Source organism: Bidens hawaiensis, unplaced genomic scaffold, assembly GCF_021521415.1.
Source record: "Bidens hawaiensis isolate Kalapana, Puna unplaced genomic scaffold, B.hawaiensis_p1.1 tig00000458_1, whole genome shotgun sequence".
Classification (NCBI taxonomy): Eukaryota; Viridiplantae; Streptophyta; class Magnoliopsida; order Asterales; family Asteraceae; genus Bidens; species Bidens hawaiensis.
In genome coordinates this window covers 967,472-976,300 of record NW_027491030.1, presented here as the reverse complement: position 1 = coordinate 976,300, position 8,829 = coordinate 967,472, and positions in this window count along the sequence as shown.

The following is an 8,829-nucleotide window of genomic DNA, read 5'->3' as shown; positions in this document are numbered from 1 at the left end:
TCTGAGATCTTAAAAGGTCTACAAAAAGTTAAAACATCACATCCTACCAACACCCACTGTCCACCATCACCACCATCACCCACCCCACCACCCACCACCCTGTTGGGTTTTAACAAGATTATCAAAGTGATAAAATCCCTATTTTACCAAAAACGCAGCGGATATAAAAGTTTTAATTCTTGTTAATATGATATGTATAAAACCAATTTTAAACATGCAAAACCCAAACCCGGATCCAAATACGAATTACACACTATCAAATACATACATGTCACTATAAGTCCATGCATGTTACTACTACCTTTCAATATGACAAAACCGGGTGAAAGAGATGATGATTGAAAGGTAAGAACTTGAATATGGAAGCTCCTCAAGCTAGCATACCCCAAGCTTCAACAACACACCACTTCTAGCTAGGATTTGCACTTGAAATTTTCTTCTTCTTTTCTTATGTTGGATGAAAATACCCAATAGAGGAAGAGAGAAAAGTTTACTTGGAAATTATGTGTGTTATGAAAGAATGAAAGAGAAATACTTGGTTTTATATAAAGGCATCTTTCTCTCCACCAATAATAACCATTGCATGTCTCCACTCACCTTGCATGTCTCCACTCAAACATATAATAATATTACATTTGAAAGAGTTATTATCTTTTTCTTTTATAAAACTTTAAACATATATATATATATATATATATATATATATCCATACATATATACTTTTATAAGTTTATAACTTATAACTTATAAAACCTATTATATGTTAAGAGACATGCTTGGTTATTATTATTCACATATTGTTATTTAACCAACTTAAATAACACTATGTAATGTTCTTTCATAAAACATAAATCATCCATATGATTTGTTTATTACACAAGTACATTTTATTTAGAAACCCCTTTCCAAATAACTCAAGTGTTAATATTCATTTGTTATGATCACATCATATATGAACGAATATTATCGGTGTTTGTCTAGCTTTTTATTTGGTATGACCCGACTTGGATCATAACGTACTAGCCACATCAATTTAATATGTCTCTTGGGCAGACCGAGTCCAACAATCTCCCACTTGCACAAGATACATAGAAGATTGATGCAAGTAGCAAATACCGCCTAACTACGGTTTACTACCCCTAATACATATGACGAAGTGCCATTCAATAACATCATCCCTTTCAAGTCCCATACTTGAAAATAATTTAGGTGAAACTATCATTTATCCTTTTGCCACAAATGTTATGTTAAATCCAGAGACACAGAGTGATCATTCTCTGTTGATTTAACTTGTCAGGCCTTAGACATTTAACTCTCAACGAATAAGAGGAACAAATCCCATATTGACTACATACGTCTCTCACTATCACCTTGTACTATACTTGAGCTTAGCCTTATGTACTAACATATTTCAGAGCAGCGAAGAACTAAGTCAAAGCATAATAGTCGATGATGAATATCAAGACCCAATATGTATCTCAGGTCGGAGGATACTATGAAGTTCGCCTTTACTCAAATTTACTTATGATCACAAATCCCAAGGATTCCATGCAGTAAAATTGAGAGCGGGTTAGTCCAATATTTATCCCATAAATATCTATGAACCTTGGCAGCAACCCTTTGCTATATTCATACCTCATGAATATCTACCAATCCAAGTTCATAATAGTCTTACTTTCACATTTGTTCCCACAAATATTAACGACTACGGACGTTTAGAATAATTCAAATTATTCACTGATTTAAACATACTAAAATGGAACATAACTCAAGAACATGACCATAACCAAAACCATATGATTGAGTTAAAATAAAATTGTTCCAATATCCAAGTACAAATTTTGATCAAATCCAATCACTAGAATATCGAAGTCCTAAGGCGCAAGTATGACTCTCATGCTTCGGCCTTTCAAGGAGTTTCGTGAGTGGGTCCGCAATGTTTTGATCAGTGTGAACTTTGCGAATACATATCTTTCCCTTTTCAACTTCATCCCTTATGTAGTTGAATCTCCGCTCAATGTGCCTAGTCTTTTGATGTGCGCGGGGTTCCTTGATTTGAGCAATCGCACCCTCGTTGTCACAAAAGATCTCTAGAGGGTCCTGAATGGTACGAACCACTCCTAGATCGGCAATGAACTTTCTAATCCATGCAGCTTCTTGAGCTGCCAGGGAGGCGGCGATGTATTCAGATTCAGTGGTGGATAAAGCTACCACGTCTTGTTTTGCACTCTTCCATGAGACAGCACCACCATTGAGAACAAAAACGTATCCCGATTGTGATCGAGAATCATCTCGATCAGTTTGGAAACTCGCATCAGTGTAACACTTTACAACGAGTTCCTCCTCACCAGAGCCATATATTAGAAACATATCCTTAGTCCTTCTAAGGTATTTCAATATGCTCTTTACAGCCATCCAATGGCTAGTTCCCAGATTTTGTTGGTATCGACTTGTCATGCTCAAGGCGCATGACACATCCGGTCTAGTGCAAATCATGGCATACATGATGGATCCTATAGCAGATGCATATGGGATACCACTCATTTTGTCTTGCTCATCCTTTGAGCTTGGACATTGATAAGCACTCAACATCGTTCCTCTTTGAATAGGTACTAAACCTTTCTTAGAGTTTTCCATCTTGAACCTTTTCAAGATCTTGTCAATGTATGCACTTTGATTCAAACCTATCAACCGCCTTGATCTATCCCTATAGATTCTTATTCCCAGAATATAGGCGGCTTCACCAAGATCCTTTATGGAAAAACAGCTTCCAAGCCAGGCTTTCACACCTTCCAAGGTTGGAATGTCATTTCCAAACAGTAATATGTCATCGACATATAATACCAGAAAGGTTATGATGCTCCCACTAGCTTTCTTATACACACAAGCTTCATTAGCATTTTTGATTAATCCAAATTTCTTAACTTCATCATCAAAATGGTGATTCCAACTTCTGGATGCTTGTTTCAATCCATAGATTGATTTCTTCAACTTGCATACTTTGTTAGGATGTTGTGGATCGACAAAACCTTCAGGCTGAACCATATAAACATCTTCATTAAGATGCCCATTTAGAAAAGCAGTTTTGACATCCATTTGCCATATCTCATAGTCATAATATACGGCTATGGCAAACAATATCCTTATAGACTTTAGCATCGCCACGGGCGAGAAAGTTTCATCATAATCAACCCCTTGAGTTTGAGTGAAACCCTTTGCTACAAGTCTAGCTTTATAAGTATCCAAGTTTCCATGCATATCAGTTTTCTTCTTGAAAACCCACTTACTTCCAACCAGCTTGGAATTTAGAGGTGGAGCAACCAAGTCCCATACTTGATTGTCATGCATGGATTGCATCTCAACATTCATGGCTTCTAGCCATTTGTCACAATCAGATTGCGACATTGCATCTCGGTATGTGGTGGGTTCATCCGAATCAACCACGTAGCATCCATCCATGAAAAATCCATATCTCTCAGGTGGGGTGCTAACTCTACCAGATTTGCGAATGTTTTGTGTGTTTTGATCAACCATTTGATCATCCTCAACAACCTCTTATTGATTGCTAGTGTCAACCAAACGTGTATCGGCTTGTAGTTCTCGATCCTCTTCGAGTTCTACAGTTCTATGAGTTCCTTCCATAAGGAACCTTCTTTCCAAGAACTTAGCCTTTCGATCTATAAACACTTTATGCTCGCTTGGATTGTAGAAATAATATCCCATCGAATCCGTGGGATATCCTACAAATATACACTTAGTGGATCGACATTCAAGTTTGTCAGGGGTGTAGATCTTAACATAAGCCTCACAACCCCATACCTTTAAATATGAAAATTTTGGAGCCTTTCCATGCCATATTTCAAAAAGTGTCCTATCCACTTTCTTGGTTGGTGCCATATTTAAAATACGGGCAACAGAGATCACAGCGAAACCCCAAAATGATAGAGGTAATGAGCTTCTAGCCATCATGGATCGAACCATGTCCAATAAAGTTCGATTCCTCCTTTCGGACACACCATTATGTTGTGGTGTTCCAGGTGGAGTAAGTTGTGAGACAATCCCACAACTCCTAAGATGTTCTAGAAACGCATCATTGAGGTATTCACCTCCTCTATCGGAACGTAGTATTTTGATTGTTTTGTTGAGTTGATTTTGTACTTCATTTTGGAAGACTTTGAACATTTCAAAGGCCTCGTTTTTGTGTCTTAACAAGAACACATACCCATAGCGACTATAATCGTCGGTAAAGGTAATGAAGTATCTTTCACCATTTCTTGTCATTGTCCTAAAAGGTCCACATACATCCGAATGTATGATACCTAATAAGTCTTTCGCCCTTTCATTTGTTCCATTAAAGGGTTCTTTGGTCATCTTTCCCAATAAACAAGATTCACATTCATCAAATGAATCAACATTTGATTTCAAAAGACCATTCTTTTGAAGTGTATGAATACGATTCTTGTTTATGTGACCAAGACGACAATGCCAAAGAAAAGTATTACTCAAATCCAATTTGAGTCTTTTGGTGTTAGCTTGGTACAACGAGTTATCAATGTATGAGTCATCATGAATTAATTCATAAATGCCATAAAACGGCATCGCTTTAAAATAAAAGACATTATCCATGAAAACATAAATACCATTATCAACAAACTTAAAGTCATAACCAGATTGTCTTAATACAGAAACAGAGATAATATTCCTAGTCAAACTAGGGGAATATAAAATGTTTTTCAAAACAATTTCCAAACCATTTGGAAGCTTTAAAACATAATCTCCTCGGGCTTGGACGTCAACCTTTGCTCCATTGCCCATGAAGAGACTTATATCTCCTTTCTTCACCTCATTTCTTCTTTTGAACCCCTGCAATGAATTGCATATGTGAGTTCCACATCCGGTATCCAATACCCATGTGTTAGAAGAAATAATATTAAGATCAATGTGAATCATGAAAGTTGTACCTGAGGTTTGCCCCGCATCCCTCTTAGCTTTCAACTCCTTGAGATAGGTCGGACAGTTTCTCATCCAATGACCTATCTCACCACAACCAAAGCACGGATCCTCAGCGCTAACCTTTAGCTTCTTTGGCTTTGGCTCCGCCTTTGCCTTTCCCTTGAACCCCTTCTTGACTTGCTCCTTACCAACGACAACCTTTGCTTTTGGTTCCGGGTGATGCCTTTTCTTTGAGCCACCCTCATTGATCGCAAGAACGGGTAAAACCTTTTTACCCATGCCGGCCTCGGCTGTCTTAAGCATTGAGTGAAGCTCACCAATGCTTTTGTCCCATCCATTCATGTTGTAGTTCATGACGAATGTCTCAAACCTTTTAGTTAAGCCATTTAGGATTAAATCCGTGGCTAACTCTTTTGAGACGGGACAGTTAAGCCGTTCAAGCCATCAATGTGGCTCTTCATCTTAAGTACATAAGATGAAACAGATTGGGTTTCTTCCATATGACATGCATGAAGCGCTCGAACCGTTTCGAATCGCTCAACCCGAGCTTGAGTAAGGAACATGTCATACGCCCCATGATTCTCGAAATCCTTTTGGATCTCGGGAATCATTGTTCCCAACATGAGGCAAGAAACTTGCACCGAATCCTCGGTGTATTTTAACCAATCCGCATAGGCATCCAAGTTATTGACATCGGGTTCATCGGGAATAGGATCGTCTAAAATATAAGACTTCTTTTCTTGCTTGAGAACAATTCTCAAGTTTCGATACCAATCCATGAAGTTGTTAAAGTTTAGACGATCCTTATCCAGAATGGATCTTAGTGATAGATTATGCACGTGTGGGATAATTGCGTTCGGTGCGTTGTTTGCGGCCATCTAAAAGAATTTTAACAAAGTTCAAATTAGTATTTTCGATATTAATAAAATTTTAATCTTTAATACCCTTTAAATGTCTCCAAGACAATTATTGATTAAAATCTAGAACCCAACGTTTCATTCAAATAGTAGTTAGGTGACCTTTATCCTACTATTCGAATTAACAAGGTAGTCAACGTTTGACAATTGCAACCCTTTGCAACTTCTAGTTTTATGGGATCGGTTAAACATCATATGTTTAGTTGGTATGTTAAATCCCATCAACACCTTTGAACGCCATGTTAAGGTGATCCTATAGTCATGGTTTCAAATCAAGTCGTCCTACTTATACACATGTGTGAGTTTACTCATACAAGTGGTTAGGTGATCCTAATGCCAAAAGTACTTGTAAAATCACCTTAAGATCACAAATTTTCTTAAAAGTGCTTAGGTGATCTTAACTCACTTTCAAGTCTACAAGTGACTTAAGTGTCGTATAAAAGGATGGTGTTTAACTTGTTTTTAAAAAGGGATTTTAGTTTTCTAAATTCTAGATTGGAAAACTATTTATTGTATCTTTCATTTGCATGCATTCAAATGTATGGTACTTAGTTGAAAAACTCATTTTCAAAGTTCCAATTAATAAAACCCATTTTTATTATGAAATCATTAGTTATTAATAAAACCAATTTTTATTACCTAACGATTTCTAAGGAACCAATTTTTTGCTAGTTGATTTTAAGTTGTTAAGCAAACCATATTGCAAATAATAAGTAAATCAACCATGCAAGCATAAAATATACACAACCACAAGTTCATAACCATAGCCTCCTAATATTGACCACACTTGTTGACCGAAGACAAGTGTGTCAAAAAGTCTCTCCTAAGGGACCCAAAAGAACATGCACTTGTGTCGGTGAACTCCCACTTGATTCCGCATCCATATGCTCCAAGTATTTACTCCCGGTGTTGTGGTCTTCATCATTTTATTTGGGCTTCCATCCATGCATCTTCTTTTACAAAATATATCCTAATACATTTTTCTAGTAAAATAAATACATCTAATCTACTTATTATTACAAGCCATATGAATGAATAAATAGATTACAAACCCAAATAAATATTACAACCAAATCGAATGAACAAACAACCAACACAATCATTCAACCAAACACAAGGCCATGGCTAGGTTATGAACATCTATTACACATCCAAATATGCAATAATACAAGACCAAAATGGTTCCCCTTTTTGCCTCAAAACTTTCGGCCAAAGCTTAAGCAAACCGAAAGTTTCGGGTTTTGTCCAAACAAACTAAACAATCATCCAAATGACTTGGTTTTTCAAGATTACCACATGCATGTAAAGTATAACCTTGAAAAACCATGGGGTAACCAAAACCCCAAAAAGTTTCGGCCAAATGGTGAAACCCACCATAAACCCGAAAAATTTTGGGTCTAATGAAGCATGCATTCGTATAAGCGGCTCTTGATGCCATTGTTGGGTTTTAATAAGATTATCAAAGTGATAAAATCCCTATTTTACCAAAAACGCAGCGGATATAAAAGTTTTAATTCTTGTTAATATGATATGTATAAAACCAATTTTAAACATGCAAAACCCAAACCCGGATCCAAATACGAATTACACACTATCAAATACATGCATGTCACTATAAGTCCATGCATGTTACTACTACCTTTCAATATGACAAAACCGGGTGAAAGAGATGATGATTGAAAGTAAGAACTTGAATATGGAAGCTCCTCAAGCTAGCATACCCCAAGCTTCAACAACACACCATTTCTAGCTAGGATTTGCACTTGAAATTTTCTTCTTCTTTTCTTATGTTGGATGAAAATACCCAAGAGAGGAAGAGAGAAAAGTTTACTTGGAAATTATGTGTGTTATGAAAGAATGAAAGAGAAAGACTTGGTTTTATATAAAGGCATCTTTCTCTCCACCAATAATAACCATTGCATGTCTCCACTCACCTTGCATGTCTCCACTCAAACATACAATAATATTACATTTGAAAGAGTTATTATTTTTTTCTTTTATAAAACTTTAAACATATATATATATATATATATCCATACATATATACTTTTATAAGTTTATAACTTATAACTTATAAAACCTATTATATGTTAAGAGACATGCTTGGTTATTATTATTCACATATTGTTATTTAACCAACTTAAATAACACTATGTAATGTTCTTTCATAAAACATAAATCATCCATATGATTTGTTTATTACACAAGTACATTTTATTTAGAAACCCCTTTCCAAATAACTCAAGTGTTAATATTCATTTGTTATGATCACATCATATATGAACGAATATTATCGGTGTTTGTCTAGCTTGTTATTGGGTATGACCCGACTTGGATCATAACGTACTAGCCACATCAATTTAATATGTCTCTTGGGCAGACCGAGTCCAACACACCCATCGTTTGCCACCGCCATCGTTCACCACCCACCACCACCGTCTACCACAAGCACTGTCCACCACCGCCTTCTATCACCACCATCCACCACCACCACTATCACCATCCAACACCACCACCACCTGCCACCATCCACCACCACCACCATCTATCACCACCACCTACCGTCCATCATCACCACCCACCACTACCACTATCACCATCCAGTAGCTCCACCACCCACTACCACAGTTCATACACCACCACTAGTTTATTTTAGCAATATACTGACGTTAGCATTTATTTTAGCAATCTACATATGTGTTCTGTACATATTACAAATGGTCATGTATGTTTCTGCTAAAGAAATAAAGTTATAAGATTTGACGAGAATGAACCTAGGATTCAAGGATTGGGCATTTAGGCTTTAAAATAGGATGAATTGGGCTTAGGTTTTGTTGACATCTAATAATCTTTTTGAACATAATAATTTACCCTAAAGCAAGTTTCTTTCTATTTGCATCTTTGTTGTATATTTTTATATGTTAGCAAAAGAAAGAATATCTACATAAGAGGAATTGTT